Here is a 17,607-nt window from a genome sequence, read left to right as displayed (position 1 = left end):
CAAGCCACTTGATCTTCATGTTACTTCTTTCTACCCATCTTTCAAGTACCCAGTAATCTGAAAGAAAAAAAAAAAAGAAGATGATAGACTCAATTCTCTCTGTCCCTTTTGACAAATAAAGACAGCTCTCAACAAGATGGTAATGGCAGCTTCTCCAAATTATCCTAAAAATACTGCCGGGTATCAGCCTTTCCCTGAACTGCCTTGTTATCCTAATGCAATTATGTAACTTTCTAATCTTTCTGTCAGTGTAGTAGTCAGGAGGCAGAAGAAAAAAAAAATCCTGCAAAACCAGAAGGACTGAACATTTAAAGTAGAGGTGACTGATTAACGGCTGTTTCTGCTTTAATATCAAATCTTTTAGCTCCTGGTGTCTGGACCTATATAGCTTTTTAAGGTTTCTGAGCTCATCAACAGTTTTATACTCAACAAATTCATTTTAATGCCTACCACTGTTACAACTTTCCTAAGCCAGCTTTCTACCCACCCCACCCCGCTCAGCGTCCTCTAATCATCCTAAATGTAGCCAGGGGCAGGTGATAGAGCTTCATGTTCAGTGGTCAGTAAAATGAAGACGATCCAGGATACGAGGAATGGATGGGTTGTCATGAAACATACAAAGAGACACTTTTCCTGGCTTAATGTCTTCCTGTGCAAGACAGATTGAACTGCCCATGGAAATCTATGTATCTTTCTGTGTGGATACATTTTTTTTTTTACATTAAGGGAACTAAAGTATGAGAGAAAAATCACTTGAAGTATAAACTTATAAGATTTTAAAGCTGTAAGGAACTGAAGAAACACTACTGCTTTTGCTTCAAATTGAACAGAGGAGATCTCTGGGGTTCAGTGAGGGAGGCTTCTCTACTGAAAATAACCTGGAGGATGTCTGCCTATATGGCTATCTCTAACACGTAGATTCAACATCATTTTGACTTCCCTTTTATCTGCATTTCAGAGATTTTCTACAATGAATGTGTATCATTCTTTCAGAAGTGTTATTGTTTAAATAACGTAAGTTTGGCGACAGCCAGATCTGAGTGTGAGTGTTCACTCTGTCATTAAGTGTTTTGTGATATTAAGAGGTTATTTAACCTCTTTGATGCTTGGTATTATCTCCATTTTTTTAATTGTTTATTTTTATTTTTTATTTTTTTATTGTCTCCATTTTATAAATAAAAGTACTTGTATCAGTTTTGCAAGAATAGTGTGAGGACTTTACAGAATAAAATACTGAGATAAATAGCACATGATTCATTTTTCCTGTTCCCTAACTACCTTCAACAAGACACCCAACTTAAATGTCCCCAGTGCTCTCTCTCTCAAGTCAGTGAAAGTGTCTGTTTTGGTTATGAATGAAAACTGTAGCGTTTTCATTTCCTGTTTGGGCTTTCAGTCCCCTATTACAACCAGGGAACTTTTTCCAAATCCCCTGGACCACCCAGGTTTAGGCAGTGCCTATGAATGATTCTGTTTTCATCACTAAGGGATAAATCCCCAATTAAATCATGCTTGGTAATGGCAGCTGATTGAAGACCAACATATTTCTTTTGCTGTTAAGAACTGGATCTTCCTCTCCACGGACGTGGAACATGGGGCCCAATGTACAGGTCCTCTGGGACACTCAGTGTGATGTAAGTAATAATTAAGATGATAATAAAAATAGCTAACATGCATTGATCACTTACATGTTCTTGGCCCTGTGCTAAGTACTTCAATAGTATCTGTGTTTAATCCTTCTAATGCACCTCCAAAGCAGTTAGTAAATCTTTGCCTAACTAAGGGTTAGGGAGATAAAATGAATCAGTCCAGGTCCTACAGCTCTGAAGTGGTAGATATGGGAAGGAGCCCCGAGGTGTTGGACTCCAGATACAATGCTGTTAACCACTGATGTATAACTTAACCTTGTTCACTGTGATTCGAAGGCTTAGCGGGGCAAGATAATTGGGGACAGGATTCTAAGTCTGGCTTGTAATGTGTCAACGGAGAAGAAAGAATACGGCTAATTAGAGTGTAAGGTTAATATTGAAGAAAATGTCAGTAGAGGGATCTACTTCTCATCATTCATTCAGTTTTTTCATTTTGTATTTGTTCATTGAATGTCTACTAATCAAGCCTACATCTAAGAGCTGGTGATACCACAAAAAAATAAAGTATGATCCATATTTTTTTAGAGCTTACTCAGTGTGGACCCCTTAAGTATTTACTTGCTGGTGTCAGAAGAGAACTACCTATTGTATTTTAACTCATTTTCAAACACTACTCATCTCTCATAATGACCACATGAAGTATACAGCTTTGTTGTAATTTTATAGATGAAACTATAGTAATTAAAAATTTTGCCAGTTCACTAGGTTGCAACTTTAAGAGCTATGTTCTCACTACTCATCTGTGCTTGCCTCCTGGGGAATGTTGGAACGAGAACACCCAGGTCTGTGCACTAGTTCTGTTACTGTCTGGTTTAGTGAGGCTGGCTTTGCATTCTCTCTCTCTATCGCATCCATAAATGGAGAAACAATGACCTATACCACATACTTAGTGCACAGCGGACATCTCATTGGATCCCCACTGTAGTGCTCCTAAATGGACACTTGTACATTTTGCCTGTTGTCCCTTCATAGATGAGGAAACTGAGGCTTAGAACTATTAGTGGCCTGCTAAATGTCACAAAGTCAATAAGAAGCAGAGTCCAAATTCATTCTCTACCAGTCTGATTCCCAAATTCACCCTCTGTTTTTCCACTGCTGTCTCCTTCATTATTTTTAACCCATTTGATCAATGCAGGAACCCTGACATCTTTAGCTAAAAAGACATAAACTTTGATCCCTGGGTTGGTGTTCTTATACCAAAGCCATGCTTAATTTAGGAAAATGTGTGTCTGCATGCTCACAGAGACAAAATGGAGAGGCAGACGTGGATGGAAATGCATTTTGGAATTAAGAATTTGTGATGGTCTGTGTGTGTAGTGACCAAGCGTGCTCTGGGCTCCCTGCTCAAGTATTGTGTGTTTTTTCTTTGATAACTACCTCCCTACCCAGTGTGCTTTATTCCTTGCTAACTCTTAGATAATTCACAGCAATGTATTTGAAAAATGCTCCTTGGTAACTCATTTCTCAGTATGGATCCATCGAAAGATGCTCCCTGTAAACAATGCAAACAACAACAAAATTACGAAGTAATTAATTACAAAGAAGTAAATAAAAAGTTATCCCAACCTCCAGCACCAGAGCCACCACCTATGAATGTGTGAGTAGCATCCCTGAGTACCTTGTCTTGTCAATACACCTGCATGGGTGGGAGGTAGGAGACACAACTATACAGAAACAGGATGCACACAGCTTAATAACATTGTGCGGATTGACGTGAGCATTGGTATGTCTGGATTCCAAGCCCAAGTCTGGTTCTGATACAAACTGACTATTACTTGTAGGCAAATAAATTAGCATTTCTGGTCATAAGTTCCCTGATTTAGTAAAGGCAAGGCACATTCTTTTGCCTAGGAACTGTGTTTTCTCATTCAGTCTGGAGGAAGAAATGGGGTGGGAGGGGAGGTTTTATCTAATATCAGATCCTGAAGCAGGGGAGCTGAAATTATGTGACAGTTAGTTTCTAGCTCAAGTGTTCTATGCATCTGTGGCTTCATAGTAATCCATTTATTGCTAAACAATTTGTTGTTTTAGTTATGTATCACTTCAGGGATGCCTGGGTGCCTCAGTTGGTTGGACGACTGCCTTTGGCTCAGGTCATGATCCTGGAGTCCCGGGATCGAGTCCCGCATCGGGCTCCCGGCTCCGCGGGAGTCTGCTTCTCTCTCTGACCTTCTCGCTCATGCTCTCTCTCACTGTCTCTCTCTCAAATAAATAAATAAAATCTTTAAAAAAAAATAAAATGAAATAGTTATGTATCACTTCAGTTATAATGTACTAATATCCCAGATGAAGTAGTCGTTTCAGAGGTAAGAGTAAAAAGAATAATGCAGGGTCAACTAAGAAAGGCAAAGTGCAACATAATTTTGCCCTGCCATGTCCTCGGGTTTATCTGAGTTTTGTATATAGGATCTGAACATATAAATATGAAAGATAATGATCTAGAAAAGGGTTGGCAAGTTGTTTTTGTTTTTTTTTTTTTTCTGTGAAGGGCCAGATGGTAAATTGGAAGGTCATATAACCTTTAAAATGTAAATACTTAAAAATGTAAACATTCTTAGCTTCCAGGTTGTAAGAAGTAGGCAGGGAATGATTTGGACATGGACCATAGTTTGCTGACCCTTGATCTAAAAGATTAAAGTTTATTCCAGAGACCTTTGCAGAAAGGTTTTTAGCTGATGAAGTAAATAATATGTAGGGAGAATTAAAAAGTTCAAACAAAAATAAAATATTTTAAAATTCGTAACTAAAGAGTTTGGAAAATGTATTTATTTAAAAAATTCAAATGCATTTTCAGTTTGTTTTTTTTCCCGCAACTCACTTGCTCCCATGAGGGTGTTCAGCCTTCCCGTTGTGAAGCTTGTTCCTGCTACCTGGGACTGGAACAAGTATGTGTGCAGCACTGGATCCCAAGTGAAGCCAGACTGCCGAAGCCCACGTTTCATGGATGAGCCACTCCTTTCTTGATAGGACTTTTCTAGAGACTGCTCTCCACCTTCCACACCATGAGCATCCTTTTCCACAAGCAGTTTCCTCTTTAGCTTTCAAGTTTTGTTATTGGAAGTCTCATGAATATATTATTTCAAAGTTTTGGGACTTTAAACAGCCTCCTGATAATCTATCACCTAGGGTAAAAGGAAAATCGTTGAAATGGATGACGGTTTATGCTGTGAAAACTCCCAAGGGCAGATAAGAGATTTTGCCTTTTATTTTTCCCTTTCTACAAATAGAATTGCTGAATGTAGGATATGACGGTTTCTTCCTTCAATACCTTTTGGGGAAGTGTGTGTGATTTGAATGTCCTATGACTAAGGAAACTGAAGCTTCATTTAATTATTGCATTTTTTTCCTTATGACATGCAGAATTAATGGATTAAGATTGATGTTGAAAAATATATAAATTCTGTTGCTCAAGATTCTGTAGCCCAGTGGAGAGTCCTCTGCACCGACTTAACTAGATGTATTTATAGCATCTCAACTAAAACTGCTTTAAAATATAGCCTCATGTCTGAATATAATAAAGTACCTCCTTTTGCTTTGATTCTATTCATATATATTTGTTCCCATCTTCAAATATTTCCTGATCCTCACTTGGCTTTGACATTCCCCTTTCAACACCATCATTGATCTCAGGCCAATGACTCACTCAGTTAACCACACTGTGTTGGAACTATCCCTCAGACAAGCTGATGGAATTGCCTGCCCCAACTTAGTTAAGGTGGCCACTTCCATTCCAGAGCTATAAAACACAGACTAGAACAACCTGAACATTATACCTCAGTGGGCAAGTTACAAGCAAGCAAGGGCAGATCTTTCTTACTCCTTCCTTAAGCTCTTTCCCCTCTTTTATTTATTTATTTTTAAATATATAAGACTAGAAATAAAGTCAGATTGCAGTAGTTGTTGAGCTGAAGATCCAGAACATTGTCATGGGCAATATTATTAAAATAATAAGGACTGAAAGTTTTGGACTCTTATAAAATGGCTTTACAACCAGCCAAGTAGTGAATCTCTCTACATTCTGTGGCATGAGGGGTCTGAGGTAACTAGTGCATATATTACTGTTATTTCCTCTCACAAAACCTAGAAAATACCAAATAACTGCCAAATTACTATATTCTGAGTATCACTGCTTAGCATGAGTTTTAGTTCAAGACAGTCCCCATCCCCCCCCCACACACACTGATAGGAATATTGTCCTGCTTTTGTCTCTAAACATTTTGTTCCCTTTGTCATTTTTTCAATCTCTGATTCTTTCCTAACAAAAAAAGATTTATTCAGTGCCTTATGTCTCCTAGGAAGTCATGATGAAAGAAACATGCAGAACTTAACCTCATGGAATATGAAGATTTTCTTCTTCCTGCATCCTCCTCTTGCTACTTCTAGCGACCTTCTTTTCCTGGCTTCCCTTATAATGCTTCCTTCCATTTCTTCCCCTGGTGATATTCCTGCCCTGAGCAGAGCTGCAGTGCCTAAGTACCATAGATCTCTGGGCATTTCTGTTGATAAGTGGTTTCACCTGCTGTGGTTATACTGTGTGAAATGGACACATATTTTTTGAAGGAATGGAGATAATTGGAAGAGAAAGTGAACAGCAGTTGAAGGCTGTGCCATTCAAAACTGGAAACATTCTGTTCAAAACTGTTACTGTTTAAAAACACAAAGTCACCTCAAATCACTGACCGATTCCTCCTTCCCGTCTCTAGTCCAGAGTGGTCACAATGGCATAATATAACATGTTCTTAGACTTCTATACTCTAAATAGATTAAAATGTACATATAAAAAGTAGAACATATGAAAAATGTTGTACCTTCAGTACTAAGTGAAGTCATGGGTCAGAACCAAAGACTTCCTGGGAGTACATTTTGAGTGTTATCTGTAGTTAAATTATAGTTTAACAAAAAGCAGCTGGTCACTGCATGAAAGATAGTAATAAAAGGTACAAGGCTAGAAACAAAGTTGACAAAAGAGTGTAACAGACCAAAAATATAAGAATTTCCTAAACCTCTCTGTCCCTAAGGTCTTGCTCTTTGATGTGTATCTAAGTCATTTTTTTTCTCAACAACTAAATCATTCTTTGGTCACAGACCAGAAAACCAGCACTGGGGAGTATTCATCTGGGAGACACAAAATAATGTGGTTTGGGAATGGCACTTTTTATTTTTGAAGAAAGAAACGATCTTAAACTATCCATCTGGGGTACAAAAAAATCTGTCAACCATTATCAAAATGATTTACTTAAGAGCCATTTAATGAGATTCATTAATTTAAAGAGATTAAAAACAGTCTGTATTAAAGGACATTTTGACAGAAAAAAAATAGGTTATAATAAAAGCTGAAAATCAGCAGTCTCTCTTTTTATCAAAGATGATGCACAACTTTCCGCAAAGTCTTCTTCATTCAAAGTGAAATTCAAGATCTGATTCAATTAATAGCAGTCTTTAAACAGAATATAAAGAAAGTTTGCCGTAGGTCAGAGTACTAACTGTACTACCGACAAGAACACACAATGTTCAATATTTTCCTGGAGGGACATCTAAAATGAGATGGAAAGTTTCAAAGTGAAGAGGTAAACCTATATACATTTAACAATGAGAGAGCAACCAGGCCTAGAAACAAAGCTGACTTTTAACAAAGTGAACAATTTCCCTATCCCTCCTTACGTTTAAGGAAGCAGTTGTTTATAAAATTAGTGAGAGCATCTTTTCCTCTCTGAGACCTGAGTCTGGAGAGTGTATTAAATACATTAACCTCCTTCAAACAATAAATAACATCTACTCTTTCTTTTAGATACCATTTTTTTAAAGATTTTATTTATTTATTTGACAGAGAGAGATCACAAGCAGGCAGAGAGGCAGGCAGAGAGAGAGGAGGAAGCAGGCTCCCTGCTGAGCAGAGAGCCCAATGCGGGGCTCGATCCCAGGACCCTGAGATCATGACCTGAGCCGAAGGCAGCGGCTTAACCCACTGAGCCACCCAGGCGCCCCTTTAGATACCATTTAAAAATATATAATAAATATACAAGAATGACTATCTTTGTGAAGTTTGTGATTTTGGGAAACGGAAGTGTAGGAATAAGTACGTGAAATTTAAAAGGGAAATATATAGAAATAAGACCATTTATACTTATCCAAAATACATACATACATATGTACGTATCAACATACGTATGTACAAATGACTGAAGAGTTGAGGTATGTGGGTCTTTCAGAATCTAAGTGAATGGGGCACCTGGGTGGTGAGGTTGATTAAGCATCTGCTTTCTGCTAAGGTCATGATGCCAGGGTCCTGGGATTGATCCCTGCATTGGCTCCCTGCTCAGCATGGAACCTGCTCCTCCCTCTTCTTCTGTCTGCTGCTCTCCCTGTTTGTGCTCTCTCTCTCACTCTGTGTCAAATGAATAAATAAAATCTTAAAAAAAAAATCTGAATAACTTCAATCTCAGAAGAAGCAAAGATAAAAGGCATTGTGTTAAAGATAGAAGGCATGGTCTTCTGGGAAGCAAGTGCTGAGATGGATATAGAATTGTAAAGGTGCTTTGGGGGCTAATTTTTTTTTAAGTTTTTATTTAAATTCATTAGCTTACAGAGTAATATTAGGTTGGGGTACACAATCCATGGCTTCAAAACTTCCATACACCTCTGTGTTCATCACAATGCCCTCCTTAATCCCCATCACCTACTTTACCCATTCCTTCATCAGCTTCCCTTCTGGTAGTTAACAGTTCTTTATAGTTAAGAGTCTGTTTCTTGGTTTGCTTCTCTCCCTTTTTCCCCCTTTGCTTCTTTGTTTTATGTCTTAAGTTTCACATATGATCGAAATCATATATTTGTCTTTCTCTGACTTATTTTACTTAGCATTATACTCTCTACCTCCATCCATGTTGTTGCAAATGGTGAGATTTCCTTCTTTCTTATGACTCAACAATATTCCATTGGATATATATATATATACCACATACTCTTGATCCATTCACCAAATGATGGATACTTGGGCTGTTTCCAGGATTTCGCTATACTAGATAATGGCTGTTGTAAACATTGGGGAACATATATCCTTTCAAATTAGCATTTTTGTATTCTTTGGGTAAATACCTAGTAGTGTAATTGCTGGATTATAGGGGAGTTCTATTTTTAACTTTTTGGGGAACCTCTGTACTGTTCTCCAGAGTGACTCTACCAGTTTGCATTCCCACCAGCACTGCAAGAAGGTTCCCCTTTCTCCACATATCCTCGCCAACATCTGTTGTTTTTTGTGTTGTTGATTTTAGCCATTCTGGCAGGTGTGAGGTGATAACATTGTTTGGATTTGCATTTCCCTGATGATGAGTGATAATGAACATCTTCTCATGTGTCTGTTGGCCATCTGCATGTCTTCTTTGGCAAAATGTCTGTTCATGTCTTCTGCTGATATTTTAATTTTAATTGGAGTATTTGATTTTCAGGTGTTGAAATTTATAAGTTCCTGATAGATTTTGGATAGTAACCCTTCACTGGATATGCCGTTTGCAAATGTCTTCTGCCATTCTGTGGGTTGCTTGTTGGTTTTGTTGATTGTTTCTTTCACTGTGCAGAAGCATTTTATTCTGATGAAGTTCCAGTAGTTTATTTTTGCTTTTTTTTCCCTTTGCATCAGGAGACTTATCTAGAAAGAACTTGCTACGGCTGATGTCAAAGATGTTGCTACCTGTGTTCTCTTCTAGGATTTTTATGGCTTCAGATCTCACATTGGTCTTTAATCCATTTTGGATTTCTTTTTGTGTATGGTGTTAAGAAAGTTCCAATTTCATTCTTATGCATGTTACTGTCCAGTTTTCCCAGCACCATTTGTTGACGAGATAGTCTTTTTCCCATTGGATATTCTCTCCTATTTCGTCGAAGATTAATTGACCATGTAATTGTGGGTTCATTTCTGTTTTCTATTCTGTTCTTTTGATCTACAGGAATATTTTTGTGCCAGTACTCACTGTTTTCATCACTACAGCTTTGTATCGTAACTTAAAGTCAGGAGTTGTGATGCCTCCAGCTTTGCTTTTCTTTTGCAAGATTGCTTTGGCTGTTAAGGGTTTTTCATGGTGCAGACAGGATTCTGGTTCTGTGAAAGATGATGTTGGTATTATCTAGAAATTGCATTAAATGCATAGATTGCTTTGTATTATAAACATTTTAACAGTATTCATTCTTCCAACCTGTGAGAATAGATAGTCTTTCCATTTCTTGTTCTTTTCAGTTTCTTTCATCACTTGTATAGTTTTCAGTCTTTCATCTCATTGGTTAGGTTTATTCTTAGGTATCTTGCTGTTTTTGGTGCAATTAGAAATGAGACTGATTCCTTAACTTCTCTTTTTATTGCTTCATTATTGATGTATAGAAATGTAACTGATTTCTGTGCTTTGGTTATTTTATCCTGAGACTTTACTGACTGCATTTATAGCAGTTTTTTGGTAGAGTCTTACATGTTTTCTGTATATACTATCATGTCACCTGCAACTAGTGGAAGTTTTGCTTATTCCTTGCCAATTTGGGTGCCTTTTATTTTTTTTTTTTCTTTTTGTTGTCTGATTGCCGCAGCTAGGACTTCCAGTCCTGTTTTGTACAGAAGTAGTGAGACTGGACATCCCTGGCTTATTCCTAATCGTAGAGGAAAAGCATTTAGTTTTCCTCCTTTAAGGATGATAGTAGCTGTTGATGACCTTTATTATGTTGAGGTATGTTCCCTTTAAACCTACTTTGTTGAGGGTTTTATCAAGAATGGATGTTGTGCTTTGTCAAATGCTTTTTTTTTTTTTTTAAAGATTTTATTTATTTATTTGACAGCGCAAGTAGGCAGGGAGGCAGGCAGAGAGAGAGGGGAGAAAGCAGGCTCCCTGCTGAGCAGAGAGACCTATGTGGGGCTTGATCCCAGGACCCTGAGATCATGACCTGAACCGAAGGCAGAGGCTTTAACCCACTGAGCCCCCCAGGTGCCCCTGTCAAATGCTTTTTGTCTCTTGAAATGTTCACATGGTTCTTATCCTTTCTTTTAGTGATGTGATGTATCATGTTGATTGGTTTGCAAATATTGCGCCAACCTTGCCACCAGGAAGAAATCCCACTTGATAGTGGTGAATGATTTTTTTTTTTTTTTAATGTATTGGTGGATTCTGTTTGCTAGTATTGTTGAGGATTTTTGCATCTGTGTTCATCAGGGGTAGTGGCTTGTAGTTCTCTTTGTCAGCGGTGTCTTTATCCGGTTTTGGTATCAGGGTAATGCTGGCCTCATAGAATGAATTCTGAAGTTTCCCTTCCTTTTTATTTTTTGAAATAGATTGAGAAGAATGAGTTATAACTCTTCATTAAATGTTTGGTAATATTTGCCTGTGAAGTCCTCTGGCCCTATGCTTTTGTTTGTTGGGAGTGTTTTGATGACTCAGTTTCTTTGCTTGTTATCCGTCTGTTCAAGTTTTCGATTTCTTCCTGCTTCAGCTGCGGTAGTTTATATGTTTCTAGGAATTTATCCATTTTTCCTAGGTTGTCCAGGTTGTTGGCATATTATTTTTTATAATATTCTCTGATGATTATTTGTATTTCTGTGATGTTGGTTGTTATTTCTCCTCTCTCATTTGTGATTTCATTTATTTGGGTCTTTTCTCTTTTCTCTGGATAAGTCTGGCTAGAGGTTTGTCTATTTTACTGATTTTTTGAAAGAACCAGTCCTTGATTTCATTGATGTGTTCTATTGCTTTTTTTAGTTTCTCTGTCAGTTATTTCTGCTCTAATCTTTATTTCCTTCCTTCTGCCTTCTTTAGGCTTTATTTGTTATTCTTTTTCTAGCTCCTTTAGGTGTAAGCTTAGGTTATTTTTTTGAGATTTTTCTTGCTTTTTGAAGTAGGCCTATATTACTATATACTTCCCACTTAGAGCTGTTTTTGCTGTATCCCAAAGATTTTGGACTGTTGTATGTTCATTTGATTTGTTTCCATGTATTTTTTTTTATGTCTTCTTTGATTTCCTGGTTGACCCATTTATTATTTACTAATATATTGTTTGAGCTCCATGCATCTGTATTCTTTCTAAATCTTTTCTTATTTTTGGTCTCTAGTTTCATAGCATTGTGGTCAGAAAAGATGCAAGGTATGATTTTTATATTTTTGTATTTGTTGAGGATTGTTTTGTGGGCTAATATGTAGTCTTGGAGAATGTTCCATGTGAACTTGAAAAAAAAAATGTGTATTCTGTTTTCCAATAGCATCTTCCGAATGTATCTGTTAAATCCATCTGGTTCAATGAGTCATTCAAACCCACTGTTTTCTTGTTTATTTTCTGCTTTGATGTTCTGTCCATTGATGTAAGTGGGATATTAAGTCCCCTACTATACTATTACTGTATTATTTTCAGTTAGTTACTTTATGTTTGTTACTTTTACATATTGGGGTGCTCCCATGTTGGGCTCATAAATATTTTCAATTATTATATCTTCTTGTTGAATTGTCCCCTTTATTATTAAATAATGTCCTTCTTTGTCTCTTATTTTAATCTTTGTTTAAAGTCTAGTTTGGGGGCATCTGCCTGGCTAAGTTGGGGGAGCATACAACTCTTGATCTTCGGGTCATGAACTCAGGCCTCACATTGGTGATACAGATTACTTAAATAAATTAAAAAAAATTTTTTTAAAAGTTGAGTTTGTCCAATGTAACTATTGCTACTCCAGCTTTCTTTTGACATGCATTTGTGTGGTGAATGTTTCTCCATCCCTCATTTTCAATCTGCAGGTGACTTTCGTTCTAAAATGAATCTCATTTCAACAGCATATAGAAGGGTCTTATTTTTTTTTTAGCCATTTGATACCCAATGTATGTAGTCAATTTACATTCAAAGTAATTATTGACAGATATTTGTCAAAAATATTGCCAGTGTATTTCTTGTTTTGTGGTTGTTTCTGAAGCTTTTCTCTGATCCTTTCTTTCATGTTTTGCTGATTTTCTTTAGTGATCTATTTGGATTTCCTTATCTGTATTCTCTGCTTATATTAGTTACTTTTGATTATGGTTACACTTAAGTTTGTATATAGCCTCTTCTGCAAAGTCTATATTAAGCTGATGGTTTTTCAAGTTTGAACCCATTCTGTTCTCCCCTTCTCTCCACATTTTATGTATATGTTACTGTATTTTATGTCCCTTTTTGTTGTATGAGTTTCTTGTTTGATTCTTACAGAAATAATCATTTTTACTGCTTTTGTGTTTCCTGCCTTTATATTGTCATTTTTGGGCTCTCATTTCCACTCAAGTCCCCTTTTTAGTTTTTCTTATGGGGCTTGTTAAGTGGTCATGAACACCTTTAGTTTTTGTTTATCTGGGAAATTCTTCATCTCTCCTTCTATTCTGAATGATAGCCTTGCTGGATAGAGTATTCTTGGTTCCAGATCTTTTCCATCCCCCACTTTGAATAGGTCACTCTGCTCTGTTCTGCCTTGCCAAGTTTCTGTTGAAAAATCTCCAGCTAGCCTTATGGGTTTTCTCTTATAAGTTGATGACTTCTTTTATCTTGCTGTTTTTAAGATTTTTTCTTTATCATTATATTTTGCATTTTAATTACAATATGTCTTGGTGTTGGCCTGCTTCTCTTGATTTTTTTTTTAAGATTTTATTTATTTACTTGACAGAGATCATAAGTAGAGAGGCAGACAGAGAGAGAGAGAGAGAGGGGAGGAAGCAGGCTCCCTGCTGAGCAGAGAGCCTGATGTGGGGCTCGATCCCAGGACCCCGGGACCATGACCTGAGCCGAAGGCAGAGGCTTTAACCCACTGAGCCACCCAGGCGCCCTGCTTCTGTTGATTTTTACAGGAGTTCTCTGTGCCTCCATGATCTGAATGTTTGTTTCCTTCCCTAGATTAGGGAAGTTTTCAGGTATTATTTCTTCAAACAAGCTTTCTGCCACCCTTTATCTTTTTTCTTCTTCTAGGTCCCCTATAATATAAATGCTATTATGTTTGCTGGAGTCACTGAGGTCCCTAAGTCTCTTCTCATTTTGCAAAATTCCCTCCTTTTGCTTAACTTCATTGCTTTCCATTACTTTGTCTTCTAGGTCATTAATTTGTTACTCTCCTTCCTCTAGCTTGCTGTTCTTAATGTTGTTAATCTAGTTTATCACACTCTTCATCTTTGCTTCATTATTTTTTTTAACTCTTTTATCTCTGTGATAAGGATGTTACTGATGTCTTCCATTTTTTTCTCAAGTTCAGTGCATTTACTTACCATCATTGCTTCAGGCATGTTACTTATAATCTTTTTCACTTAGATCTCTGGCTGTGGCCTTATCTTGTTTCATTTGTGGTAAATTTTTCTGTATTTGAATTTTATCTACTTTTCTGCCTTCCTGTCTCTATTAGAAATCCTGTTAGGTCTCCTGCTCCTGAAAGTAATGGTCTTATGAAGAAGAGATCACATAGTGCCTAGGGCCTGGTTCTTCAGGGAGTGTGTCTGGTGTGTGCTGTGTACACTCTGCTGTTGTGTTCTGGCTGCTTTGTCCTTCATGCCATTTGTCTGTAGAGTCTCGCTTTGCCTGCTGTGGGCACTGTTTAGTCTCTTGCCTGAATGCAGTGAAGTTTAACTAGGGGTGTTCTGGTCTGCTTGTGAAGTGAGACCTATCACCACTTTGACTGGAATTGAGGTCCTGCAAAAACTCTTTGGTCAGGAGACTTGGTGTGGGCAGGGGCCTTTGTTGGTCTTCTTGAGGGACTACCCTACTGGGACTGAGGCAAACATGACTGACAAGGGCTGTTCCACCAGAGTGCAGAGGGGTGAAGCTTGGTGTAAGCAAGTTTGGCTGCCACTATTGATGTTATGCTGCTTTCCACAGGTGGCTTTTTGTTTATGCTCGGGGACAGGGAAGGAAATGGTTCCAGCCAGCTCCTTTGTTCTCAGAGACATGTCTCTGTGATTACTGCCTTATGGACACCTTCTGCAAAGAGCAAATAGTCTCTTCTCTCTGTGCCTCATGCACTCTTCAGTTCACTGTTTCCATGTTGTATGCTTCTATGTTGTTTGTCTGCCTTGTCTCCAGAAGCAGTATTGTGCCCTCTGGTCTCTACACCAACCATACCTTTTAAGTTTTAAAACTCTAGACTTTAAGCCCTGCTTGTTGCAAAAACTCAGAAAATTCAGCCTCTCTTATTTTCCAAGCCAGTGGCTCTTGGGAGATGTGCTCTTTGCTCATTCCCTTGTATGCTTCTCTTTCTCTCACCATTCTCTTGCTTCCTTCAAGGAGCCAGGATCCATTTCCCCCCTAAACCATAGCTCCACACTTCCTATGTTCTTCAATGTGGCTTCTCTCCCTTTAGCTGTGAAGTTTCTTCTGTCAGTCTTCAAGTTGATTTCTGAGGTACTTAGGGTGATTCAGTAATTATCTAGTGTGTTCATAGTTTAAGGTAAGCCTAGGGTCTTCCTATTCCACCACCATCTTCCAGCTCCTTGAGTTAATGTTTTTAAAAGGTAAAAGAGGGCAGTAGTGTGATTGTGCAGAAAAAGCTCCAAACCATGATGTAGATCCTTTCCTATGGGAAAGAAGAGGCATGGTGATAAGATTGGACAGGAAGAACCTTAAATTGAAATGTAGATTTGGAAATTTCTTAGGGAACCCAAGGGAGAATCCAAAACCACAGTTTCTCACTGGATAGCCCCGAGTTTGGATAGAAATAGCCAAGTCCCTATGCCTGTCTTGGGTTCATTCATTTGTGAGGATTGCTGAGGAAGAGTATGGCCTTGGTTGGAAAACTGAGATGGGTCCTAAAGACATTAGCAGGTGAAGGCTGTTAGCTAACTGCACTTGTTGCCCTTGGACAGAAAGTTCCTTTTTCAGGGGAGGTCTGAGCAGCACATCTCCATAGCTGTCACTGCCACAGAAAAAAACTTTTTCCTTTCAGTTCCATCACAATTTACTCTCTTTGACTTCAAAGAACATTAGATGGGGAACATACTCTTAGTCTATACTTTTTTTCTCATTAAAAAACCTGCATTTCAGGGGCACCTTGGGTGGCTCAGTTGGTTAAGCAACTGCCTTCAGCTCAGGTCATGATCCCAGGGTCCTGGGATTGAGTCCCTCATCGGGCTCCCCCTGCTCTGTGGGGAGCCTGCTTCTCCTTCTCCCTCTGCCTACTACTCAACCCACTTGTGTTCTTTCGCTTTGTGTCAAAGAAATAAATAAAATCTTTAAAAACAAACAAACAAAACCTGCATTTCAGGCAGATTAAATGACTTGGACAGGATCTCACATCATTTGTTGGAATCCTTTAAGTAATTTTAAGGTCATTTTCCCACTTAATCACACTTCTTTCTAAAAAATACACAATGTATTTGATGCTTGTGAGACTGTTTCTTTAAGTACTGAGTTTTAACTGTGGCTTTTGTCTTATTTTCCTTCTCTTTGACTTTATTTACTATATTTTTATACCAAACGTCTTGCTAGAAACTATGTCTATATTAACATTTTTCTTTGTTAAGATCCCTGTTATAATATTAAATGTCCATACAAGGGAATTATATTCAAGCAGTGAAGAAATAATTTAAAGGAGAATGCTCCTTGACTGACAACTCCATTATTTTCTGTAGCAATTACTAATGTGACCATTTATCCTTTTAATTCTTCTGGTGGTTCCAACATAATTCTGAAGTAATACTTTTTTTTTCTATTTTGTGTTATGTTATATTTTGTTATAAGCCATGAAGGATGGTAGATTTATCTCTCTTAAAAACATTCCATCTCCTCTCCATGCCTAGTGTTTGCAATCTACAAATAATATTTAAGTGATAAAATGTTACTATTTCCTTGTCTTTCAGCTGTAGACAATTCATCATGTCTCCCTACTATGTAATCTGTAAACCTCTTTTCCACTTCTCCCTTTTTTTTTTGTCTTCTGGTTTTTATGATCATTTTTTAATTTTATGGCTTATGACATTTACATTCTCTGCTGCAATCTAGAACAATTGTCACCTTTTCTCTGAATTTTGAGTATCAAAGTACCAAGCAAGAAGGTAATAAAATCTTATGTTTCTAAATCTGTGATGCTCACACGAGAAGGTTTAGAATGTTAGGGTGAAGTAGTTCTCTTTTACTACTCAGTAGGTGAAAAATTATGCAAGATTTAATTTTGATTTATATAAGCACCACACATTATTTATTTGGATTTTTCATATCTACAGTTCTATTTTCATCCCCTGTGGACAGAAATATGTAAATACAGATACATTTATTCATTATATAGGTATAATGTGTATTATCATTTTCAGAAGGTTTATTTTGTGCATGTCTCTCTCTTTTTAAAGGATTTATTTATTTTAGAGAGTATGTATGAAAGTGGGAGGGGGGCAGAGGGAGAGGAGAGAGAGAATCTTGAAGTAGATCCCCACTGTGTGCAGAGCACAGTTCAGGATTCGATCCCAGGACCGTGAGATCTTGCCCTGAGCTGAAATCAATAGTCAGACACTTAACCAGCTGAAACACCCAGGTGCCCTTGTGTGTCTCTTTTAAAAAATAATTTGTTTGGGGCGCCTGGGTGGCTCAGTGGGTTAAAGCCTCTGCCTTCGGCTCAGGTCGTGATCCCAGGGTCTTGGGATCAAGCCCCGCTTGGGGCTCTCTGCTCAGCGGGGAGCCTGCTTCCTCCTCACTCTCTGCCTGCCTCTCTGCCTACTTGTGATCTCTGTCTAATAAATAAATAAAATCTTAAAAAAAAATAATTTGTTTTACTCATTGTTACTGTTGTATATTTTTAAATATGGTTGTTTTTATTTCAAGGGTTATTTTAAGTGTAGGGTCTCTTTTTGTTGTGTTTCTTTTTTTTGGATAGCATTTTATTTTATTTTATTTTATTTTTTTAAAGATTTTATTTATTTATTTGACAGAGATCACAAGTAGACGGAGAGGCAGGCAGAGAGAGAGAGAGAGGGAAGCAGGCTCCCTGCTGAGCAGAGAGCCCGATGCGGGACTC

The 17,607-nt window shown here is 37.7% G+C and overlaps 1 pseudogene; it reads right to left on the bottom strand.

Moving 5' to 3' along the window:
* LOC125088531 (AP-3 complex subunit beta-2-like) overlaps positions 1–13,897 on the bottom strand; it is a 71,800-nt pseudogene extending 57,903 nt beyond the window's left edge.
* Positions 13,898–17,607: the final 3,710 nt, after the last annotated feature.

Source organism: Lutra lutra, chromosome 17 (assembly GCF_902655055.1).
Source record: "Lutra lutra chromosome 17, mLutLut1.2, whole genome shotgun sequence".
In the NCBI taxonomy this organism is placed as follows: domain Eukaryota; kingdom Metazoa; phylum Chordata; class Mammalia; order Carnivora; family Mustelidae; genus Lutra; species Lutra lutra.
This window is presented reverse-complemented; position numbering and strand designations above follow the sequence as displayed.